Source organism: Onychostruthus taczanowskii, unplaced genomic scaffold (genome assembly GCF_017590055.1).
Source record: "Onychostruthus taczanowskii isolate IOZ18803 unplaced genomic scaffold, ASM1759005v1 scaffold69, whole genome shotgun sequence".
Taxonomy (NCBI): Eukaryota; Metazoa; Chordata; class Aves; order Passeriformes; family Passeridae; genus Onychostruthus; species Onychostruthus taczanowskii.
In genome coordinates, this window is record NW_024504676.1 from 642,106 (window position 1) to 668,812 (window position 26,707).

Consider the following 26,707-nt stretch of genomic DNA (forward strand, 5'->3'; position numbering starts at 1 on the left):
AGTCTGAGATACCCACTGAACCTCCAGCCAAGAGAGGATTCCTAAGTGCTGCAGTCCACTGCAAACTGTGGAGATGAATGGTTTTGCAAAACTGGTCGTGTGGCAGCTTGAGTGAATGTGCATAACTCAGCTCTGTGGTGTGGGCAGAGGGGCTGTGGTGATGGGGCAGCTGGAGACTGAAACAATGGTGAAGTTGTTGATCTGGGGTGAAGTGAAACCATTTATTTACAGAAGACTCAGTTTTATCTGGTTTTCTATTTATTTGCTATTACACCAACTTACCTGTTAATAACTCTTATTAAATTTAGGATGATGTGAGCTCGGACAGAAAGTTTGAACCTCTATGCATTTTAAGTGTTATCTAAAGTATTATTAAATATTTTCTATTAATAGGTCCATCATGTATCTTGTAACACAGATGATAACCTAACTATGATTATACAAATGAGTGAGACAGTCTAGCAGAGGATTTAAGGAAGAATGTGATGGGGGCAGAGGGACAGAAAGAAAATTATGGAGATTGTAAAATGAGAGCAATTAGAGCCAAGTGATTGTATGACAAATATTGAAGTACTTGTTTTTTCCTTACCCTCACAAGCTCTTGTAGAGAGGGCAAAGCTGAAACAGGGTCATACAGAGGAACATGAGAGTTGAGCCACTGACCTCAAGACTTAATGTTCCATTGGTCACTTTGTTGAAAAACAGTGGATTAAGTAAGGGAAGGGGGAACAATCTTGCATTTGTAGCTATGCTGTGTTTCTTCTCTTGAGCATTGAGTGTTAGGTAACTTTGAAAAGAAAAAGTGCAGGTTTGCTGCAGAGGTAGACATCTTCCATGGCTGAAGTCACTAACCTGAAGTCACTAACTCACTAGGAATATCTTATTGCCATATGTGACAGTCATTAATTTTCAGAATTGCTCAACTCTTTGTCCAGGTCTGTGACATTTTCAGATTTAGCGGCAGCCAAGTGTGTAAGCTTCACTAATTTTCATATAGTGTGTGGAAAATTATCCAGAATGTTTTACATTAAAATTCAAGGTTCATACAGCACACCTTTCATATACCACTGCTGCAGATTAAATTCACTTATACATTAGGAAAGGTGCCAATGCAATCATAATAGAGGGCTGAAGTGCTGAAATGATGAAGTAGTTCTTTTGCTGCCTTCCTTGGCACATGTTCAGCACCCCACTTTGATTCAAACATCATACCCTATTTGGTAAGACTCTTGAAAGTAATAATAAATTATCTGTTATGAGCCTGACTTGTTAGGAAAGGATGTGAAGCGCACAGGAAAGCTGCTACAAAATAACCATAGATATTTCCGATCATGCATATAACAGTTCTGGAAATTTAGTTTTCCTGCCTGTGTACTTCTGAATGAAGAACTTACAGTGGCTCTTCAGTAAGTATCACAGGAATATAGTCCTGCTTTGGACATGTGCGACAGATAGAAAAGCAGCCAGTCCCCCAATCTCATCAACTGGATTAAGCCCATTGAATGATTTTGCTCACAAAGCATGTCATCTGCGTCAAATTCATGTAGCATGTCATTTTTCTGTGCACTCAGACTGATTGATTAGTTCCCAGCCATTCCAAATCTATTTCTCTTAAATAGTCCATAGAGATGATTACTTTTGAAAGGATTTTTTTCATAAAGAAAAGGTCATTAATCCCAATAGCACTCTAGAAAGGAACTGCTGCTTTTGGCATTTTATTTTTGTTTCAGCATTTTCCATAGATATACTGTGTGCATTAATTTCTATTGGAAATGTTATGAAAATGTTTATTGAATGTTCTAGCTTGAGGCTGATCTATTATTTGGTGAATGACACAGAACATTTTGATGACTTCCTAATAATTCTCCAGGTACTTAAATGAACAAAAAAGATGTTGATTACAGACAGAGTTAGGTGAAAACAATATTTTATCCTGTTTAAAAATACTTTATGCATTTTTTCATTGTTAAAATTTCTAACACAATTTAATGCTAGAAATCGTTCTTTCCTCTCCATTAATTTCAATTTCAAAATATCATTTGGAGACACTTTTAAAAAGTTCTATAGGAAGGTGTTAAACAGATATTGTGTTCCACCTTTAGATTTTAAGATCTGTATGTGTTGATGTGCTGGACATTTCAAAATATATATAAGTATAGGCAAATACGTATATATGGATGTACAAGTAGTTATAGTAAAAAAGAAATACTGATTTGTTAGTAAAGGACAGATAAATAATGCCAATAAACAATAAAACCTGTACCTTTTTTCTGATTTAGAAGTACAGATAAAAATATTATTGCATTTCTTTTTAATACGATTATTTCTTACACAAGGCTGTACTCAAAAGCGTGAAAGCTGTAATTAGGCACAGATTGATGGTATCATTCAACATAGAAAACTAGGGAGAGATCTTGTTCTGAATAATTGCTCTAGATTGAAATCTAATAATAAAGGCTGGCACGAGGACACCTCTACTAGGAATTTAGGTATAATCTGGGGATTTACCAGTTGGAGATGGTGGGAGAAGGAGGGAATCTGAACATATTGATCAGAGAATGACTGTCTGCTGACACTGTTAAGTAGCAGGGAAATGACAAAGCTGGTTCTAGAAGATATTAATGGGAATTATTAACTGCCTTAGAGGAATGCTGGTGTCATTTTTTAATAGGTGACATGTAGTGTGATATATCAGATACTTGTATTAAGAAGAAATAATTGATTTCAAGTATGTTCAGAGTAGGGAGAGCAATATGGCAGTTTAGAGAACATGACACAACATGGTCTGTGTAGTGCAGTTCAGCTGAAGTTGAGAGAAGATGGTTTTCTCTAAACAGATCAGAGAGGGATAATAACTATGTTAAAAGACAATATTAAAACTGTATAAATTATTATTAACCAATCATAAGCTGAAGAAGGTCTGCAATAAGTCATGAAGTGTGGTTCTAAAATGATTTCTAAGTAGAGTCAGAAAAACTAAATGGTTTTAAAGTGAGGTTTGAAATAAGGGCTATGCAAATATGCCCACAAATTTGTGCCATAAATAGGAATATATTGATATCTGTTGTTCTATTTATCTAAAGGATTTTGAAAGTAGTCTTGGTAGCCTCTAATTTGCACTTTTATTTGTGTTAATTTTAAAATTCAAAGCTTTCCTGGTCATTTATTGAGGTCAAGAAGGTGGTTTTGGTTTTTTTTCTCCTTTGTCTGATGCAATTGCAAAATTCAGTTTTTAAATTACTAGAACTAAAACTCAAGGGAAGGTAATATGGTAGCAAGTTACACTGGAGTTAAATTCTCCTGTTTTGTTGGTGTATCCTTAGGTTTTGTTATTGTAAATTTAGGTTTAAATTATTCTCCATATTTAGGGTCAGAATGAAATTTAATCTCGTCCGTTCAAGTTAATATGGCTATCAGGTTAGTATGTTAGTACAGCTGTCTTTTTTTGTTCAGTCATTTTTCTAAATTGTGATGGTCTTTTGAGGATTTCTTTTTTTCTCTTCATTCCTGGGGATGTATAGTTCCATTTTCTAGGGTGATCTGGAAACTGTATGAAAAGAATTCCTTGCTATCATTCATCAGAGGATTTGATATTACAATTGTCTTTGATGTCTTCTCTTCTCTTTCTGTGGCTCATTATAGTTGTGGAATTCAATCTCTTGCTGTGTTACACATGGATAGCCAAACAACCCTAGCAAAGAACTACAGAAATCACTGAGAAATAATTCTGACAAAAATGCCTCTTTTTTTTCCCCCCCAGTGTAGGATTGATATTTTAGTATATGTGGATTTACAAGCTGCTGGAAGATCTTTCTACAGTATTAATGCTTCTCTGGGAAAACAGTAATTGGATGAAGACAAAATAGGTTGTCTCCCTTTTGTCTGCAAAAAGTAAAATGGCAGTTGTAAGAACCCATGTAAAGGGCCAGCTTGAAAGGAAGAACTCTGATATGTGAGAAATGTTCTTTCAAGAACCACAGAGAAAGATGAAAAGCTGTAAAGCTCAGAGAAGCTATTTCCCTTTCAGAACATCTGTGGCTCTTCATGGGTGTTCTCAGGACCAAATCATGCCAGTAGACAAAGCATATAACAATTGTGCTTGGAATGATAGAATAATATCCTGAATTGGAAGGGATCTACAAGGATCATTGAGTCCAACACCTGACCCTACACAGGACAACACCAAGAAATTCATCATGTGCCTGAGTGAATTGTCCAAATCTTTCTTAAATTCTGATAGATTTGATGCTGAAATTACTTCCTTGGAGAGCCTGCTCCAGTGCCCAACCACCCTCTGAGTGAAAAACCTTTTCCTAATATCCAACTTAAACCTCCTGTGACTCAGCTTCATGCTGTTCCCTTAGTTCCTATCAGAACCAGTCACCAGATAGGGATGACTGTCTCCTTTCTTTTCCTTTCACAAAGAAGTTGTACACTGTGATGAGATCTTCTACTAGCCTCCTCCAGGCTAAACAGACCAAGTGACCTCAGCCCTTCCTCATATGACTTCTCCTATAGGCCCTCACCATCTACATGGGCCTCTTTTGGAGTCTACACTTTGTGGAGCCCTTATTTACAATTTCCATATGCAAATAGTAACAGTTGCTGTATGTGCAAAGACTCGTGCTTCAATAATTACATAGTCTAGGTATTCTTGGTTTTCAATATTGTTTGTGTATAAGAGCTGAATTTCTCTTCTCCCTGAGAATTCTTCCTGCTTAAAAGGAATTTGAGTACTTAGGGTTTTGTAATCTTGTAGGCAGCCATTATTTTGACCTAGAAATGTCTTCAAGAAACTCTCGTAGGGTCCTGTAAGGAGTGAGTATCGTCTGGGTTAAAAGCTGTGTATGAGATTCTTGCACTGTACCACAACTGGAAGATGTGCTGGAGTTTTGATAGAGTTACTGTAACCAGAAGGGGTCATGAACCTGACATTTAAGTAGCATGCTCACACAAATAAGTAGTCTTGAAACCAAAAATGGTAGCAATCTTTTAATCAGGAGGGGATAGGGAGATGAATAAAGGACTTGAATGTTAACTGAATGTTCCAACCAAAATTAAATCTTTGGGTGACTTAGGCAGAGAAAGCAATTTGTCAAGCTGAGTAGATATAGTGAAAGTGGGAGGCTTTGGGCATGGACAATGATAATTATGGCTGCAATGCTTTTGGCTTTTGCCATTAATTTATAATTTCATTGCTCACCTAAAAGACAGAGAGCATTTATCTCCACCCCATTTAATGCAAAAATTTAGTTTACTCTAAGTTTGTAAAGAGTGTCATGAGCAGAGAATGTTTAGGTACTGGAGTGTGAATGGATAACATCAGTATAGGGGGAAGGGGCAGGATTGGGGACAGTGTGATAGCATCTGCTTTATAGTGGTTTTTTTGGCCTTGTATGTGCTTTCGCTTGCTTTTCACTACTTCAAGGATATAAGGCTGCAGAAAATCTGGTCTAATTAGGATGAGGATTTGCTTTGTAGCAGTCATACTGTATCTTGTGAAATCTCTCATATTGAAAATCTTGGGGTATTTATTGGTTTTCCTTAGTGTCACAGTCATGGGAGTGAATGCAAGTTTCCCATGTGTTAAAAATACCTAATACTTAGGACTGTAGAATAGAATATGCAGAGTATTCCAAGTGACACCTAAAATTCAGAGAAGAGCACATTAATAAAATAACCGCTATCATCACACAACAAGTTAATAGCTTCTACATTTTCTCATTTTTATATTGACATTTATTATATAGAACAGGTCTAGAATCTTTTATAGGTAAAATAATTTTTCGGTTTTAGTGTGCGGTCTTTGTTGGATCCTCTTCAAAATTTAGAAGCAATCAAATAATAGATTCCATCTTTAGATTCTATGTTCAAAGTATAGCAAGAGATTGTTTTAAAATATAGCAAAGATATCTCTGTATTAAAATAGTTTGATTGACTTGCAATAATCTCTAACTTCAAATATCAGATTATTTTAATTTTCTAGGGATGCAAAACTTTTATAGTGATGGCAACAGTTCTAAGTATTTAACACATACCATATGTGTGAAAGAAGAGAAGTGCAAAAACTGTATACATAATCATGAGGGTAGGAATCTCTGCTCCCATTCTGATCTACTGTAGTCGTAAATTGTTAATGCTGTGTAACAGGCATGATTTCCCAGGTGCTTGTATTTTTGTGGTATCAGCTATTGAACAGGATAAGGGTTGCAGTAGCTGGAAAAACAAATACTGATTTCAGTTATTATTACTGGTGAATATTTTCATTTGTGATTTTAAAATGACAATTTTCTGGGTTGGATTTAGAATGCAAGAACATTAACTTCTGTCGATTCTGTGAAAAATTCACAAACTTAAAAACAATTTTGTGTGTGTATGTGAACAGAGGCTTTAAAAACCTTTCATTTTAACAATTTTATATTAATAAGAGCTTTCTCAGGATCAGACCTCTCAATCAGGTTTAATAAGTTGAGACAGCTGATTTTGGAATGGATGAATGATTAAATTTGCTATCATGCAAATAGACTGGGCATAGACAAAGAGAAATTTTCCCAGTGCTTCTTTGCCTCACTGTTATTCAAATGAACAACCACAAAATTTTGCATTGTTCTAGAGAGTTTTGTGTTAGGTATTATACTTTTTGTGTTGTAATTAATAATAATGATGATAACTTTTGAAAGTTAAAAATGTTCATTTAGCTCATCAGGTCTCCTGCTTCATTAGTGTCTTCAACAGTGTCATTTAAGAGTAAATGCTCCATCAAGTAGTAGTGATTCAATCATAAAAGACTGTAATAGCAGAAGGATTAGAACTCTCATGATCCAAATCCTCTCAGTTTTTCACATCTCATTCTCTAAATGGGACCAGTTATTATCTATCTTAGCTCATTTCAAGCAAACAAAACAATCCCTCACTTTTATGTACAACCTTTTGTTCCTTGAGGGTACTTAAGGGCTGATGTGTACAATGTTTATTATTTTACCTTTAAATATGCTCTTAGCTCTAGACTGGAACAAAGTGGAATGCTTACAGGCTCAAATTGTTTGCTCTCTCAGGATGACAGTTTTTTTGTAAGTTCTTTGTAAGGAGAAAGCACATGATGCAACATGTTCTAAAATCCAGGTGCAAGTTAAGCCAACAGTGGAATCTGCAGACTAAGCATATATTGGGGAATATTATGGAAAATAATCTTTTGTTTTCCTGTTTCAGCTTTCAGCTCAGGACTTTTCTCATATTTTCCATATGTTAATAAGCTTGTCTTCAAAACCCTGTTCGCAGTGCATGTTTTGTTTTTTCAACTTTATCCATGTTTGTTTAACAGATGCATCTGAGTGATATCAAACCTCTAAACTACGCATGGCTATAGTATAATTCTGCACACTTAAATTCTGAGTTGATTTCACGTTTATAAATTTACATATGTGATTGTCCAGCACTTGTGATAAATATTGAAATGTGATCCAGCAGTTCTCATTTCAAGCTATTTCGTCAACTGAGCTCAAGCTCTCCAGCATCTCTGTTAATCACATAGGGAGCAATCTGAATGAAGGCTTAAAAGGCACCCACATTCAATTGTAATGGAGGGTATAGAAGTACTGTTAAACAATATCTCCTTCTAAGTTTATTATAAAGGAATACAGAAGGAGAAGCAACTCCTCTCTGTGTGGTTTGGATAAATCTTTTTTATTGCCCGTCCCTCTTCTTCCCTCATGCTACCCATACAGATTAAAACAGCTAACTAGGCTGTTCTTTTCTGAACTGTTCCAGCTTAATTAAAAATCCTAATTTTACTGGGCATCTCATGATTTATACTCACAGGTGCTACAGCTGCTAAGGGATGACTGCAGTGTCTTCTGAGGCAAATCAAAACATTGTTTTACAGATTATTTGTAATATTTGAGTCAGATAAATGCCTGATAATCTTCCTGATATTAGGTGAGCTGCATTTGTGCTCCAGTGACTACAGAACAATTTTGAATTTATTCTTATCTCTAATGCTTTTTCTTTTCCACCTCCACTCCTCTCTCTAGTTTTTCTGCCCACTATGTGAAATCTCTATCTTTTCTTTATTATTAGAAACACTTCTACTAAAAACCTGACTGCTAGCACTTCTGGGGTGATTGGTATTTGATTCCATTTTAACATTAACCGGCTACACTAGGGAGGTATATAGCTTAGTTGTTATCTTCTGAGTCTTAAAATTGGATATGGTCTAAATAAGTCTTGGCATGTACAATAAGAACAGCAGCTTTCAACAGTCTGAAATTGTTTTGTTGCTTTTTTTTGGGTTTTTTTTCTCCTTCCTGCATATAAAGCAAAAGGACAGAAATATATTAATGTTTTTGTCTGCATCATCCTTTTTCTATACTGAGGTATAGATTTGGGGGTCAATCTGTGAACAGTCTCTGAATTATTGCTGTGATTATATGTCAATCCTCTTTTATTATCTTGTCATATTTTTGCTTCTTATGTCTTGTCTTCAGAAGACATTTAACAGGTTACATGGTCTGGGATTTGGAAGCCTATTGTCTAAATGAAAAGAAAAAAAAAAAAAAGCCATGGCTATATGTCAATTCTTTTTATTCAGACTATGTACAAAGAATTACTGTTTTAAGGGAGTAGGAGTGTCTTGAAAAAATGGAGGTGAGTTGTTGATGTAAGGCTTTAAAGTCCAATAGAGAAAGTTTGTTTTCTGAGGTAGCCCAAAGGGAAAAAAAGTGAAAAATGGGAGGGAAGGGGGTGTGTTTTAGGAAGGATTAAATACTGCTAAAAGTGAAGATTGCAAATTTTTAAAAGACTTCTCAGTCTGAGAATGTGTGAATGAAGTAAGGATGGCTACCATAATACTGTAGATAGCTAAATCACACTAGGGAATCCAAGACAAGAAATGATACATAGGTTAGTATTTGATTCAGTCAGATAAAAGTTTTATGTGTTTCAAAGGTTAAAGATGCTTAGTGTTAGGAAATCTTTAAAAAATATATTTGTCTTTCCTTAAACTAACATTTCTATCTGAAATTTTTTACTGGGAACCAGCACCCATGGACTTAGAACCCAGGAAAATCTGTGCGTTTAAACAAGTGGCATTTGTTTTTTGACCATCCAGTCTCACCATTTTCTGTTGGGAACCTCTGTAGGTTGAAATTGAAAGTGTGTCATGAAATCACCTTCAGGTAAATGAACTCTCAAGAAATCTTAGGGATTTATTTTTGCACTGTTTCTCAGGGACCATGTTTTCTTGCTGCACAGTCCTGGGTACCCAGCTCTCTGTGTTTCCCAGGAGTGTGGGGGACAGACTGTTGTGTAGAATGGGAAGCTGTGCAGGTGTCTAGGACCTCTACCTCATCTGCATCTTGACTAGAGTGGGGGATGAGTCTTGATAATGCTTTCCACTTGAGATTTCAGGTAATCTATTGTGCTTCATGTCTAAATATTTTTCTTGACTTATTTCTAATTGAACCTTGAGTATAAGCCTATAGGTTATTTACTTATAGCAGGCATGAATTCATGGACACACACATGTATAGAGTTTTTATATCTATATACATTCTTGGCAGAAAAAAAATAAATTTATTCTTTTTAAGGGGAATTACAGTTTTAGCATAATGAAAAACTGATGATCATAGTTGAAAAGAAAGAAAAACTGTATTTCTAAAAAAAAATTTGTCATTTTTTTCATCAAGAGCAGTAAACATGGCATACAGATAGAATTCCAATTTTTAAAATGGTTGCTGCCTATTCAATAGAAACCTCTCCAATTTCCCTGAGGTTAAGGATCTACCTAACTAAAATACTATTGAAACTTTTATTGTCTTTTTTCTTCCTCTCTGTCTCTGTCTTTTTTTCTCCTTTTCTGCTTTTAGCTTTTTTCCTTCTTTTCCCCTCTTATTATGTATTCCTTTATTTTTCTCATTTCTTTTTTAAGGCTTGATTTTTACCTTTTTAGTAGCAATGGCAGGTCTGTGTGGTGGAAATGATGTGCACTCTTAATCACAGAATCATAGAATATGCTGAGTTGGAAGGGAAAATTCCAAGTTATCAACTTTTCAGAGTAATTGCAGGCACATTGTGAATTAATTTGCAGCAAAATTTATAGGACTTCAGACTTTACTCATATGCATGTGAACAGGTCTACTGAGTTGCTATTGGGTGTGAATAAAATAACATCCTATTGTATATCAGTGATATAGCTTTTTAATACAGTTATGCAATTTTAGATCCTGTTCTTCCTGCCTAAAAAAGAAATGAAGCCTGAAAATTGTGAAAAATTTATTCTTATTTCAAGGCTGTTCTTTCATCTAACTTATTATACTGCCATCATCTTCAAATCATGCAAAAGCTGCCCTTTTCATACTGAAGTGTGATGAATAAGTATTTAATGAAGGCTTATCAAAAAAATTGTACAAGAATGCAGTAATATCAGCAGAACATTAGTGTGCGAATATCTAGTGCATACACTAGCACAGTAGCTGCCCTTTATGAACATAATTAGTGTAGTCTTTCAGCATGTGAACTGACTTTGTTGGGGAAGTGGAGCCATGTTCTTTACATGATATATTCAATAATGTGCTGGTTATGTGCAAGGGACACATGGCCTAGTTTTCAGAGCTGGAGTAGATGTGATGTTTGGTTGTACCTGATCAGCTCTGTTCTGAAATAACATATGGCATGCGTTCAGCATCACAGCTGCTGTGCTGTGCTTAATTTGACAGTGAGAAAGAGTTTCACAGTAATGGTAACTGTTTGCCAGAATGATACAATACATGGAAACCATGGACAGTAAGTCTTTATATGGACATCCTAATCTTTAATATTCATAGCTCTGTCTATGGTGTCTTATCAGCAACCAGATCTGATTTTCAGTAATAGCATTACAGTTGTATTATTTGGTGAGTTTTAGTTGGGCTCTCCACGTAACCACAAGTTTAAATAACATACTCTTCTGGTTATAAGATGTTTTTAGCATGTGAGCAATTACTTTTGTCCTATTCTAGTGTCTGGAAGAGCTGAGCTGGAACAGTCTTAGCTTTGCATCTTCCTGTCCTTGTCTTTCAAGAAATACTTTACATAAAGCTTGTAGATCCTTAGGCATTTAGTACATTTTGTCTTCTAGTATTATATTATAATGTAAATAAGACAAGGTTGTTTGGGAAGAGGGTATTACAAATTTCAAATTGCTTATTTTCCTCAGCCTTATAAGCATTAATTAATATTCACCCATCTGTCTTCATGCACTTCCTCCTTCTCTTCTTATGCAAATAAGACTATCAGTTTATTGTGCAAGCTGTCAGGCCATTAAGGGGCGCTTTGTGCTAATGCATTGCAAAAAATTAATCTTCTTGTTTCTTATAGTTAAGAGGCTGGCTTTGAGAAAGCATACCTCCAAGTATGAAAACATAAATAAAATCTAATGCCAGACAAAATCTAATCATCAGAGCTATATGTTTTAACAGCTTATGAGAAGTGTGCCAGGGAAGAGTGAGGTGTATTCCTGCAGGAGTCTTCATCATGAAATAAGTCAAGGAACTGACTAAAAGGCTATCTATGTAGGATGTTGATGAAATCAAAGCAAGATAAAGACCAATTTCTTAAGGCATTTGGCAGCCTAATCACACACAAAATCAATCACATGAATCTTTTATGTTGGAAAAGACTTCTAAAATCAACAAGTCCAACCACTGATGTATCTCCACCTTGTTTAACTAGACAATAGCACTCAGTGCCATGTCCATTCATTTCTTGAATACCTTTAAAGATGATGACTCCACCATCTTCCTGGGCAGCCCACTACAGTGCTTAACAATCCCTTCTGTGAAGAAATTCCTCCTGATGTCCAACATAAGCCTCCCCTGATGCTGCTTGAGGCTATGACCTCTCTCCTGTTATTGGCTGCCTGACAAAAGAGACCAATCCCTACCTGGTTACAGCCTCCTTTCAGGGGCTTACAGAGAGTGATAAGGTCTCCCCTGAGAGAGACCTTTCCTCCAAGCTAAACAACCCCAGCTCCCTCAGCTGCTCCTCATGAGACTTGTGCACTAAACTCTTCCCCAGCTCAGTTGCTTTTCTCTGGACACATTCCAGCACCTCAGTATGAGAGACCTCCAGCACCAGAGTGTGAGGCACATAGGGAGGGGTGCAAAATTGAACACAAGATTTGAGGTAGCACATCACCAGTGCCAAGTACAGCCTGGTCCTGCTGATCACAACATTCTTGCTACAAGCCAAGATGCTACTGGCCTTCTTGTCCACCTGGGCACACACCGGCTCACATTCAGCACCCCTGGGTCCTTTTGTGCTGGACATCTCTTCAGCCACTCTTCTGCAAGCCTGTAGTGGTGCCTGGGATTGTTGTGACTGAAGTGCCAGAGCCAGAACTATATTGTTTAACCTCATGCCATTCGTCTTGGCCCATCTATCCAGCCTTTCCACATCCCTCTACAAAATCTTCCTACCTCCAACAGATGAATGCTCCCACTCAACTTCATGTCATTCCCAGACACTTGTGTCTTCCTAAGCTTGAATATTTTGTGATTCCCCTGTCTTAAATCCTTGCTGAAAACAATGAGATTTTCTGGTTTGTAGGTGGACAGGGGAGAGTAAGGTGGTGGTTGAAACTTGATCATTGGTGGTCTGCATGTGTTTTAGTGAATCCTAATCTGACCCTTATTTGTCATCTGCTCTAAATTTTTAGTACTTTAATCTAATACATTATTAAAATATTCATTATACTGCGAACTAGAATGATGTTATTAATGCTGTTGCACAAATGGGGAAATTAGACACAGGCTGAATTCTAGATCCACCAAGAGAAGTTCTTGACTCTTGGACAATCTACAAAATTAGGCATCTGAAAAGTAGAGTTTATATATTTGCACTATCTGAAAAGCATCCACAGTTATAACAGTAAGTAGGAGAGGGGAACTTTAAAAGCCCTCTGGTATGAGAACAGTTTGTATTGCATATAAGCTACTCCTTTTAAAAACTGAAGAGGGCTGCTTGTTTTTCAAGTGCTCATTTCTGATCATGACTATTCTGAAAAGTGAATCATAATGGAATGAACTTTTTAGCTTCTCTCATTTCCTGGTAGAAATATGCCTTGGAGCTTGAGGATTTCTCTCTCTCTACAATTATTCTATTTCACATGTTCTCATTAAGCCTATTAAGTCTAATGCTTATCTGAATTCTATTAATCTCGTTTTGTGTGCTATCTTAGCACAGCTAAAACTATATGTTGAGGGTGCTTCATGTTAAACTTAAAAAAAAAAAAATCCTGCCTTTGGCTTAATTTGAATATTTTCCTCTTCTTTGAATGATAAAGATAAGAATCTCTAGGGAAGTTCTCCTAGTGAGGGTTGCCAATTTTGGAGTATCTCTTTTGCATTGTCCACATAAATGTGTAATCACCACAGATTGTTAAGTAATCTCCAAATCATGAGCAGGTGGCCAAGATCATCCATGTTAGGGCCTTGAATGTACTAATATCTCTAATGGCCCAGGGCAGCCACAGCTGTGGCCGCCATCCACATTTCTGTAAACCAAAGAGGTCTGTGCTGGCTCAGTCTGGAGTCTTCAGACTCTGTCTGAGCTGTGCTGGCAGTGTTGGTTGCTGGCTGGCTCAGCTGTTTGTATGCCTAGACACAGATCCTGTTGTTCTGGGTCCTAACCCATGGACTGGCATCCTATCTTGACCTGTCCTGGGCCTCTGAACCTGCTGACTAACCTCTGGATAACATCTCACCCTGATTACCTGTAATTACTCCTGACCCACAGATTGTTTTCCTGCTTTGATCTGGGACCTGCCCTATGGCTATCCATCTCCCTGCTGATTTGCACTCTTGGTTGAGCTTGACCATTTTCTCTGCTACCTCTCTGATGGTTCTTTGCCTTGCTAACCTTTTAATCTCATTTGGCTTCTGTCTTCTCGTCACTTAGGGAGCAGCTAACTCTTGTTAGATGAACATTCTGCATTCAGCTCTGTGATGAGGAATGATAGGAGAATTACAGTCTATGAAAGCTGTCTCATCATGCTTTGTGACATGATGGTCAAATGCCAACTGAGAAAGCACAGAGTTTAAAATACAAGCATCTTTCGGATCCTTTTTTAGAATATTGTGAAACCATTCTTTATATTTGAGTGGTGTCATCTCTACCATGCCAGACATAATACATTAGCAGAAAGGATAAGTTCTGTTCTGAAAGTAGCCACAGAAAGTAAGTGGGGCTGTATTAAGACACTTAGAATTTGATTGAAAACAAAACTGATCTTGAAAGACATTCTAATTTTGGGAACTGGGCTGCAAATTGGCAGCTGACTTGTAAGTAGTATTTGAAAATGCCCATAAATAGTGACACGTCTTGTGGAATCAAATTTTCATGTAGTACTTTTTGTGACCACTGGGTAACAGTCAGGAGGCAAATTACAGTTACTGGAAAAAGGGACAAGTATGGACTAAAGTCAGATCACTGTCTGATGTCATGCTCCCTGCTGCTGAGCTCAATCTGTTCTCTGTGTGTTCAGTCTGAATGCCTTAAGGAGTGCTCTACTGCAGAGATAATTTTGGCTTACCATACCAGACATGAGACCAGCCAGTACCAAATACCATTTTCACAAATTGTTGGTCTTGCACAAGTGTATCCAAGCCAGCTAGCAATTGTTTTATTTACATTTGGAGAATGTCACCGGTCATAAATTCCTGAATCTAGTATAGAAAGAATCCTGTCATCCTCATTACTATTTATAAGACCTGTGTTAGCTGGTGCCAAATTCTGCTCTGGAATGTGGATAAAGAAATGGAAATCTGGTGGGTAATAGAAATGCTAAAACTTTTCTTACCTGTCCTTCTAGTAGAAGGATTATGAATTTGGGGGAAAGAGTTCTTGGAAGCACTTGCTGGGATTTTCTTGCTCTTGTCAGAGTGGATCTCATGGCAAGACGCTTGGGTATTCTTCAGCCAGGATTTGTCTTGCTCTCCCTTTCTACTCAAAGTGCATTATACGACTATTGACTGAGTTGAGATCTCTTTACACTTGGTACCAGGTTTCTAACACGTAGTCTAGGATAGCCTTTACAAATCAAGGGTACTGCTCCTGCTAATGACTAATTTAGTTGTTGACCTTCAAAATGACTGTCAACCACAAACTATCTTGTTCTAGAAAAACAGACTTTGTTTGATAATATATATGTCATATGTATTCATGGCACAGTATATGTGATATGTTAAAGATGAACACCTTCCCAAATCAGACAAGATTGTAAAATTTCTCAGTTGTCTGCTAGTTGTCCTAGCTGGCACACAACTGCTGTATCCATTTGGTCAGACAAGTACTCCTCAAAACTATTTGTAGTGTTTTAATATTCTAAGTTTTTTGCTGTTTGTTTTTTTTTTGTTTGTTTTTTTTTTTTTTTCCTTGCAAGAGAGATAAGACTCTTACTGGTGAAATTATCACTGAGTATCCTTTCTAACTTGGTACAGTTAGATAGTTGTATTTTCTGTACTGTTCAGTGTTAAGTTTGGAAGGATAGATTGACAGTTTTCCATCACCAAAAGCTAGGGAACAATGTGTCCTGAAGTTGAAATACTGTAGAAGAGAGAGTAGTGGTGTGGTTTTTAAAATGCCTTTAGAAGGAGTATGTTTCTGATTCCTTTATTTCCTCTTTCAAATAATTAGTCCTAAAATGCTTCCGAAGTTACTCTGATACAGCCAATACCTAAAAAAGACAGTGTTAAAATGGTCAATGATGGAAACAGCAAAATACTATGTTGGAAATTAAAGACTAAGTAGCGTAGGTACTGATTTTCATTAGATGGTTACATATTTCAATAACTAAATACATCTGAAAGTAGCATGTGTGTTCATCACGCAACTATTGCCTTGCTCATCAGAATGGTATCATGCCTATGCAGTATTTGGGAGAGCAGGTACTGTAAGCATCATATTGCATAACATATTAGCTGGAAGTTGACTGCATGGTTTTGGATAAAAATTACTAAACCTCAAGGGCAAAATTTTCTCAGTTTATTATATTTCTGTTTATTACCTATTTATAGTAGCTGAAATGTTCCCTTAGAAAATATCATAAGAAGCCAAATGCAAATATTGAGATTAGAACATGAGTTGTAAAATGATGCTATAACATTTTGGGTCTTTCATCTCTAGTTTCTGAGCTGTAAACCACTTATCTTCATGGTTTATTGTTCATGAATCAATGCCTATTTCTTACAAATTGAAAGAAAAAGAGAAAAAGTGAGCTTCAGTCTTTCATTGTTTCTTATGTTAAAAATGAAACCTCTACAAATGTCAGATGAAAAAAGTAATGGATTTTCCATTAGCACTAGAAACTACTTCAAGCATGCAGATTGAAAAAAAGGGTCCTTAAGAAAATGTTTTGGGTAACATTGAAATTTCTTTTAAATTGAGTTGCCAGAGCAAAGTACAAGTCTAGACTAGGCTTTTGAAATCTATTTGAAACAGAAGGAAATTTTATGGAGTTTATTCATTGTTTAGCTGAAAAGCTTATTGTATACAGAAATGCCTCTAAAACAAGTTTCAACTAGTAAACAAGTATTTTTACTCCTGAAACACTTATATTTAAGGAGAGATTGTGTATTTTAACATAGGATTTGGACACACCTGACAGCTGCACCAAAGGACGTTTTTCTTTGCTCCACAGGTAAATTTTTGTGTTGCTAGTAGAGAGGCAGGCACTTCTTGTTTCCCTTCATTTTTGGTCTCAGCCATTGTGTAAGAATACTCTGGGGGTATGTACAAGAAGAGGAGACCATAATCCACTCTTTCCCATATGAGGTAAACACCTTCATGCTTTTTGGCCTTCTTTCTGAAGCTGTTTATTTACTATATTTCTTGTTTGGTGTTATTTTTAGTGAGTCCAGGAATCATGTGTCAGATCTGGATAGTATCCATGTTAATCTGTTTGTTCAAAAAGAATTAGATAATTTGATGACTAAATCATGTGCCTATTCTAGAAAGCTTTTTGAATACATATTGAAGCGCGAGATAGTTGGATCAACCAAGGTAGGAGAAAACACTGAATGAACTATATCACATGTGTGTTTTATGCATGCAATACATTGTGATACATTATAGATGTGGATGAAGGTATTGGTGGCAAGCTAGTGCTTTTTGTTATCATTTAGGACTTTTCATTGAAGGACAAAAATTATTATTATTGTGTGTGTATATTTATTTTAGAATTTACAAACAACACTTTTGTGGTTGTATTTGGGAAGCTCAGAGCTGAATGAGTTTTTCTTCCAGTGAAGTAACTGAAACTCTTTTCCAGATATAGTTTACCCATACCATATTTACCCTTCAAAGATCAGCTTGAAAGGCTATGAAGACTGATTTCATCAGTCCAACTTAACCTCTGAATCCAAAGGACCTTTTACTTAGCACTTGAGGAAATACTGAAGGCCCTTTTATATTTACAGCTTTTGACAATGCAGTAAGCCTCACAGGCCTTTCTTCCTAAATTAAGTAAAATCTGTAGTGCAAACTATGCAAATGTGTTTTGTCATTCTCCCCCCAGAGCTGCCTCTTAGCATTTTATCTCAGTGAGCATGATTAAGTTAGAGTAGTGGTTTTCCTACAAGCACCTGTTGTACATCTAAAGTGAAAGTAAGGGGAGAAAAAAAAAGATGGTGGGGAAAAAACTTGCATCCCATGGCTTTGTGCCATGTCTCTTTATTCATCAGGGAATGACATTAGCACTGCCAGCTCTAAATGTGAAATCACTGTAAGATATCCACCATTAAAAGAGTGTTTCTGATGATTTCATGTGTGAGGTTCCTGTACTGTCCTGAAAGCTTTCTTATTCCAGTTAGATAAAAATGTTAAAGTTGTCAGCACTTTAATTGACTATGCTAGTAATCCATGTGGCTCAGACAGAACTTCTTCCAGATGAAACCTAGGGCTGTGGGGTAGGAAGTTCAGAAAATATTTTTGGCTTCATCATGCAGTAGCAGAGGGTAATATCAGTTCCCATCAGCAGGGCCTGGGTCTAATTAGAAAAAGGGTGGATGTTACAGTCTGTGAATTTTTGATGACTAGATGATGTGTAATAAGCAGTAAGAATGGTTTATATCCTTTACTGACAGAAAATGTGTACAGGGTGATTAGTGCTCTTGTCAAGTAACCAGGTAATGGTGTATCTCACTGCCACAGTTCTGTGGTTTTCCTTGTGAAGAGATCATCTGATTGATGTGCATTCCATATTCCACCCTTCAAAAAAAAGTTTTGTTTTAACATTAATCTTTCAATGGTGGTGTTAAGTCATTCCATATCAGGACTTTTACTGCATTTTAAGTTTATACATGGTTTAAAACCTTTTAATTTTGAGGCTATCTAACTCAGGTATAGCAAATGAAGATAATAATGTAGCGACTGACACTACGGAAGCCTTTTTTCAGGTATCATTTTTATTTAATTAGGCCTCAACCGTCTGACTTCTCCTCAACCAAGAACACTCAGGACTCCATCAGAATCAGTACAATTAATGCAAAATGTTGATCCATTATCATAGCAGGAGCAATGATCTGTCTTTTAGAGACTGTATCATACCACAGTCAAATAGGTATTGCAGAAATAGAAAATAGAATAGGATAGCCATATATTAGATAGGTAATCATATATTAGATTCAGCTCTGAAAATGAGAAATTGCACCTTAGATGATGCACAGACCTTCTGAAAAGTGCATGATTATCAGGGGAGTTTGCTTAATAGATAATGATGTATTATTGAGAATGGAGCTGTGTAAAATGAAATGCAGGTAAAGGAAGAGGGTAAACCTTTAAGCTGTTCAGTTGTATTAACTGGCTGGAGCCACAGTAGGTGTTTTGTCTATTTATCTACAAAGCCCATTTTTTTCCCCTATATTTTCTTTTAATTTCCATAGGTAGTTGTCCAAAGAAATCAACCATGAAAGGTATATGAGTTCAGTGAGCAACCAAAAAGCTTGAGCTAGTAAATGCACAGCCTCCAGCCATCCTCCTGGTGCCTTTTTCTTTAGTTGTCTTAGTAGCTTTATGTATCTATGATGGATGATGTGATACAGGATACTGACAAAACTGTAAGATGCTCAGACATCTCCAAGGCTGCAAAAGAAGCTCTATGTGTTTGTGAGTACACTTGCATTAAAATTAATATTGCCAGAGGAGCATTTTAATGGTTTTATATGGGGGACCTGCTACACATACAGTGTATGAGTTTAGCTTTACTTATGACAAAGAGATGATCCATAGCTCTGTGTGTAAGACATGGGTCTCTGGTGGTTTTAATGACAACAATTCCTCTCTTGAATTGTGTTTTCTCAAAATTTTGGGGAAAACCTCCACATATAAGAAAAAGTATCTGTCAAGATTCTAAGGCAGAAGAAGGAAAGATAGTAAGAATGAAGATTTGTAGTTATGTATAGCTAGGCCTGCTTGTCCTAGACTAGTTTCTATAACTTTTTTGAAAATCAAAACACAGCAGAGTATCTCCTTATAAGAAATCAGGATGCCAAGTAATCACTTGCAATCAAAGAAATAATGAAACTATTTGGGAAGTTTAATGGTTTGTCCCCTTGCCATTCAAATATTCCATGAGTAACTGAACTGAATAACTCTTATTCAGTTATATGAGTAGGTATCATATTTCCATTGCAGAAGTATTGCAACTAAAATAACTTTATTGGCTGCAGAGCTGTTTTGAATCAGGATGGATCAATAGGGATTTTAAGTGCAATATCATTTAAAAGAGAATGAGAAGTTGAGAAAAGATTTCAGAGGTATATGGTCAGTAGATAATGTGCAATTGCACAGCTTTGCTGGAATTTTCCTGAAAAAGGCGATGTGTTTTTTTCCTCAAGCTTCCCTGTGTTATCTTAATAGCAAAGGATGGTAGGAACTTTCTCTCTACAACCAAATGAAACCTGCTATTTTCTCTGAGGTACACAAAGAAAATGTAGAAACCTAGGTATATACAGGTTTATATATGTTTGTGTATAAACATTCATGTATTTGTATATGTATATTTTTATATCTGCATATATAGATAGAGTCAAACATAGGGGTGTTTGACTGGAGATCTCCAGAGTCCTTCCCACTCTTAATACTTCTTTGGCAGATAAGAATTTGAAAATGTGAGAGCATTTGCTGAAAGTAGGTCGGTAGCACAATGGAGTGTAGTCTTTTAAAAGGTGGTGTAATATTTAGGCAATTCTGGATTTTTTTTTCCTTTGGTAAACTCAGTTCTTTACTAGGAATCCAACAGTCTCTCCATACAAAAATAGCCTGCATTTCCGTGCAAAGTATTACTTGGTTTTCCTTAAGCATTGGATGCTCCCTCTGCTCTCATGACAGTAGTGAGTTCCTCTATTTTACACAGACTGGAGGACCTCAGTGGGACAGGCTGTTTCTAGAAATCTAACTTTGTTGTGCTAAGTACTCAGTTTACAGAGGTTGAGCAACCCTGAACATGATGTTGGTACTGTTTTATCTGCAAATAAATTCCTAAAAGGTCTCTCTAGGTGTGTTCTTACTCTATGCGCTACTTAATTTTTCCATGTTCTCTAGAGTTTAGTATACAGTAGAAATTTTATCATCTTATAAGACATAACAGGTGATTGGTATCCAATTAGTTTTATGAGTCTGTGGGGTTTTTTTAAATGTCACCTTCATTGGTAAGAACAAATAGCATGTAAGATAATTTTTTTTTTAAGGGAAAGGCAAGCAAACTAAAACTGTTTTGTCACAATAATTCAATCCTAGAAGATAGGACTGTGCACTGCAGAATTTGGATAAATTATGGGAAAACATGGGAATTAAAGGTAGCCTCATTTTTGATATATAAAGGTGTAACATAATAGCATAAAAGTATATTCATGACTGTGGTGGACTCCATAAAAATTATCAGCAGATTGATCTGAAATACTGGTTATCTTGGTCAGTATATTTGTGTGCAGTACTCAGTGGTTTTATTTAAGCTTCAATATTATTTGTTTGTAGGAAGAAAATCAGATTTCACAGAATATCATTAGTATCCTAACATGAAGCTTACTTTGTAACTGTTACTTTTTTTTACTCATCCAAAGAAGAACTAGTATTTAAATTTATTGTTTACTGGTTTTCTTGAAGCAATTGTATTATATTTTTCCTCTTCCTTGTGTTTTTGACTTAGTTGAAATTAATATAGCTAATCCTGTGTGATACCTTTCAATACAAGGTTTACACGCTCCAAATCATGTTTCATATCCAAATGATTTAGCTGTTATTGGTGTAATCAGTACTGAAGAAAATTATTGTCGTCTGATGCACTGGGAGTTTTTCACAATTGCTATCAAAAAGTTCTTTATTGACCAGCTTTATTTACCAAATATTAACTTAAGCCTGACACAAAGATCAGTGTGGCAGTGAAATTACAACAATTTACAGATAAAACATGTGCCACCTAAAGAAAGTATAAAACTCTTGTCTTCATGCGCTTCTGTGACATTGAATTTCTCTAAACAATGTAATTATGGCTCATGCTGGCATCAAAGCTTTGAGCAAGTTGACTCATTTCAGCTCTGGCTTCAAGGTCTGTGTGTTTCTGATCTATATGAATAATAGTGTAAGTAGAAAATTCTTGCCAAGGTTTTAGAATTCAAATGATCTTTGGTATTCATGATGTATATGTTACACTTGAAAGCATGTTTGCAAAATGGATAAATGATTTCTGAAGAAGTTTGCAAGGAAATTACAAGTAAATCAATGATAAGGCTGATTGCAAAGACACGTGGGATGGCAGAGCTGCTGTTTTCCGCTGCATCTGTCTTGCATCTCCAGTGCAGAGAAACTGAAATGTAAACATTAAACACTCTTCACATGGGCCCAGATCACTGCTGTTACTCTTGTAATCTATTATCAGCATTTGGAATGTTTCTGCTACCAACATAAACCATAATTTCAAATGGTTGAAGTTTATGTAAGGGCAGCTCTTTGTACATGACTGTCCTTTTCACTAATGAAATTTGAGGGCTCTACTGAGACAGTGGCCTTTTGTATCTTATTTATCTCCCTGAAAAAACAGGGTAAACTGTCAGAGACCATTTCCGTGTTGCCTTATAAATATACTGAGTTGAGGGGAAAAAAACCCAACAGAAATTAAACTGCTTTAATTTAGTTCAGGCAAATAAATACAGATGTGCTTGGTTCCTTCTTTTATTATCTTACACAAGTTCTTCTATGAGCTGATCAAAGCCACCAGAATAATCTAAACCCAAAACAAAGGGCAGTTTATTCAACAGAAACCTGAAAAAAAGAGTGTAAGGGAGTGAGTTAGAGTTTTGAGACCTTTGCTGCCTTTTTTTTTTCCTTTTTTTTCTTTTATTTCATTCATGGGTTCAGCAGCCACATAAGGAATTAGTAGGATAGTACATAATTATTTCACTTAGTTTTCCTGGGGTAGCTAAGTTCATAAACTGTATGCAGTCTTGGAATAGATATTTTCATTATATCTGTAAAGTTTCAAGTTGAGCACTGATAATATCTGGTGTGTGTGGTGGAAACTGTTCACAGAATGCAGTTGTGATCTTCAGCTTAGATCATTCAGCAGGTCTGATTTGAGTTCTCACTTTATAATTCTCCCCCTCGAATTATGGCTGTGGTAGTCTATAATAAAATAATTTAATTATGGCAAAGCTATGTTTGTTTAACATGAAACTATTTAGGAAAGGTATATTTTAAACTCTTGTACCTTTTCTATAGGTATCTGACCATTTACATGCGGATCTTAGACTAACCTTCCAGAAGGCACTTCCAGGCTTCCTTCTCTCTCTACCTGTCTTCCTGTCAGAGCTCAATGAGTCCTCATGGACCCTGGCAATTCTTACTGGAAATGAAGTAATGTTTTAAGTATTTTCATGCTTTGTTCTCCTCTGGTAAAAGTCAGCTTTTTTATTCTGGGTGTTAATGATTATAAAAGCTTATAACTTTCTTATTTTTCAACAACTTCCAAGGTTGTGTGTTCTTGTATAGGAAGTCAAACTGTTCCTCTTTTTCCTTCCAAACCCTAATAAAGCTAAAGTGCAAAGACAAAAGAAACAAATGTATATAATTTTACAGTACCTTCTACTCCCTGCTCCAAGCATACATAGTGTGTTTGTAAATTTATTGTCACTTTATTTTTTATTACACATAAACTATTTTCTTGAGAAAGAGATTCTACAGTACTACACATAGCATCTTTACGGCTCTTTTGCTATGTCACCACCTACCATAGTTTGTAAATGTATGGGGTGTAGGAAGTCATTAATGAGTGAAAGGACACAGCATATTTGAAAGACATTTCCTCTTGGAGTGGAAGAGTAAAACATGGTTAATGCTCCCATTGGCAGTGTTGTCACTGACTGCTGAAGCAGACAGTCTAGACTCAAGCAACTTGTCATGTAAATTACCTATACTTGTATTCATTAGTGAGTGGTTCAGCAGTCACTGGGAATTTGCATGGAGTGAAGTGGGCTAATTTAGTTACATAAATCTTAAAGAAATTCATTAGCCCACCTCCTGGCCTCTTATGTTTTAAGGCAAAACTCAGATGAAAGGCAGATATACACAAAACATTCATCCTCCCAGCAATTTGATTCCTCATGTAATCTGGTATGGAATCCTACTCTAGTTAGAATCTTACTGTGAGACAGCATCCAGAATAGCAAAATAATAGGGATTGGTGTCTCAAAGAATTGCAGAAGTGGTTATTTTTTTTAGTCATTAAAATAAATCTTTTCTAGATGAGTAACTAATGGAATATATTCTCACAAGCTGTCTCAGTCCATGTGGTCAGTAGACACAGGCATCCTGGATATTGTCAGTCATCAGTTGTACTAGGTGGACACATCATCTGGAAGACACAGAACATGTTAAATAAACACTCTAATAAATGTTTTAATTTCTTAACCCAGTGTCTGATCTTTTCAAAATGCAAAAACTATGGAGCACTCTTACAGATGCAGCCCTACTTCTGTTGTTAAGTGTAGTGCCTGTACTCTCAAGTGTTAAAATCTCCCTCATAATCTTGTGCCTATCCATTCTAAGTTTCAAAATAACTTTCAAAGAACAGTATTGGTTATGATTATCTGCAATATGAATGAGTCTTAAGAGGTTCATCTTGGTACATCATATGGTGCATGGAAATTTCATTAGAAACAACCCCTGCTACTGCTGATTTCGTATGGATAAGTAGATTGCACAATTTATTTTCTTAGGGGTGAGAAGATTGTTCGTAAAAGAAGAAAATTGCTGTCTTCCTTTTGCATCTTTGCCAAAACTTTGGTTTTATTTGTTTTCTGAAACTAAATTCTTTACACCAGAAATAGTTTTGATTAATCAATCAACTTGAAATAATATATAGAATGGAAAGGAGAAGATTTCCAAAAGTGTTGAAATGCCTTGTTTCAAAATTATTTTCTTTTGAAATAGCAGATTTTTAGTTTGAAGTACTGGCAAATTCATCTCAAAAAAATCAAAAAGTAAGATCAAGATTGCAAAATGAAATGTTTCAGCTGTCCCCAGGTGAGCCTGTTGAGAAATTCCTGACTGTTTTTAAAATTCTTTTGAAGTAAAAGTAATATATTAGTAGAGGAAAAAAAAATTCCATCCAGTTCTTGCAGTTCCTCTGCAAGAGGAGGTACTGTTGGGAAGCAGTTCCTTTCCATGGGAAGGAAGTAGCCCTCTAGATCTGGAAAGTGAAGTAGTTGTCTATTACAGGGGTGGCAAATATCAATGCACTCATTTACATATAGTCATGTGACATAATTTAGCCATAGCAGGATCCTGAAGTAAACATTTAAAACAACTTCCAAGTATTAGTATAAACACTGATTTGGTATTTCAAGTGCATGACACAATGTTCTTCTAGGAGATTCTGACAGTGAAAGGGTCTGCACTTTCTAGCATATAGAATTTAAATAGAATTGCAAATCAGAATTATTCAGTACTCCTGATTTTGGCCCTCTTAACAAACTGAAAATCAAAATAAAACCAGCCTTTACTTTTTTCACTTTGCTTTCCAGATGTTTCTTGTCTTTTCAGAATTTGAATGTAGGCAAATTCCTATAGAAAATGCTTTCAAAATAAGAACTATTTGTAATCTGAATTGTAAATCTGAATAATACCTACGTTTTTCAAACATTTCTTGTATATTTTGAAATAAAAATTAACAGCTGACTTTCACATGAATATATCTCCTCTCCTCCCAAATTAACATAGTGTCCAAATTTAAAAAAAATTACCAGATCTTGCACCATTATCTTCCATTCTCTTAACAAGAGTGTACTGTAGTATTTAAAGTCACACATCATGGAGGAATTACTTAACACAATTCACCTTGCTTCCTATATATAATATAATGGAAAGATTTATGTGTTGATTGACCCCAGAGAAATTTGCTTCCTGGCTAAAAAAGTTGGTACCATTGTACAAGGTAAGCAGAAATAATTCTGCAATAATGTGGACATCTAATTATGGTGTTTAAGTGCAAACTTTGAGTAAGTAGAAATATTTTCCTTATCTGTTCATCTTTTGATTTTGGCTTAAAATATCTTTCATAAAAACAAACTTCTTTTGAGTAGGCTAGAAATATAATGTTTAATGCTCAGTGAAGCAGAACGGGATCACCCTTAAATGCCTCATGATCAGCTGTTAGGAAATTTTAGTAGAACATCGTATGTCTAACTGGCTCAAAAAAGTTGCAGGAAACTAACCTTTAGCTTGAGTTTGGATCATAGAGTCTTCAAACATTGAATTCACTGGTAAACAAGAAAGCTTAATTTTATGTTCAAATTTTTGTCAGGAGATTCTCATCTGAGGATGAGACAATCCTAGTGAGATGTCCCAGTTGCATGTGGAGCTTTGACAGCATATTTCTTTGGACCGTGGGACAAGAAAGTGCTATTAACATAAATGCTGTCAGATGCTGCATTGAATCCGTGTTGACTGTGTTGATTACTGACATCTCATTTTCTCTGTCTCTCAGGGGGTGGAGGGGAAGTGGTGGTGTATTGAGTGTTGAGCCTGCTTAAAAATAGCCTCTGAAATGATCATTTGCAGCCCAAGTTTTCTGATAGGTGTCACAGTTTGCTGTTGCTCAATTCCAGCGGGGGCACTTATTCTAATACTGGATGCTTCATATGCCAACATTCAGAAATCATATATACCACAGTTATGCTCTGCTGTTTGATTTAGAATCTTAGAGTTGTAGAATCTTACTTAGAATGGTTTAGGTTGGAAAGGACCTTTAAAGATCATCAAGTTCCACCCTCCCTGCTGTGGGCAAGGACACCACCTACTCTGCCTAGTTATTCAAAGCTTCAAATTGTCTTTGAGCATTTCTGGGCATGGAGCACCTGCTGCTTTTCCGGGCAACCTGTTCCTGTGCTTCACCACCCTCAGAGAGAAGAACTTCTTCCTCATATCTATTCTAAACCTACCCTCTTTTATTTTAAAGCCATTCCTTCTTGTCTTAAAACTGCATACCCTTGAGAACTGGCCCTCTCCATCTTTCTGGTAGGCTGCTCCCACCATAATTTGTAAATAAAATAATATTATAAAGTGCCTTGATGATGGTTTTTAAAAAACCACCAAGCTTAGAATTTGTGCAATTACTGGTGGTATATTTAGCAATGATATTAGAAAGATAGCAGAGAAGGGATTTAGGAAAAGGTGAAGTTCT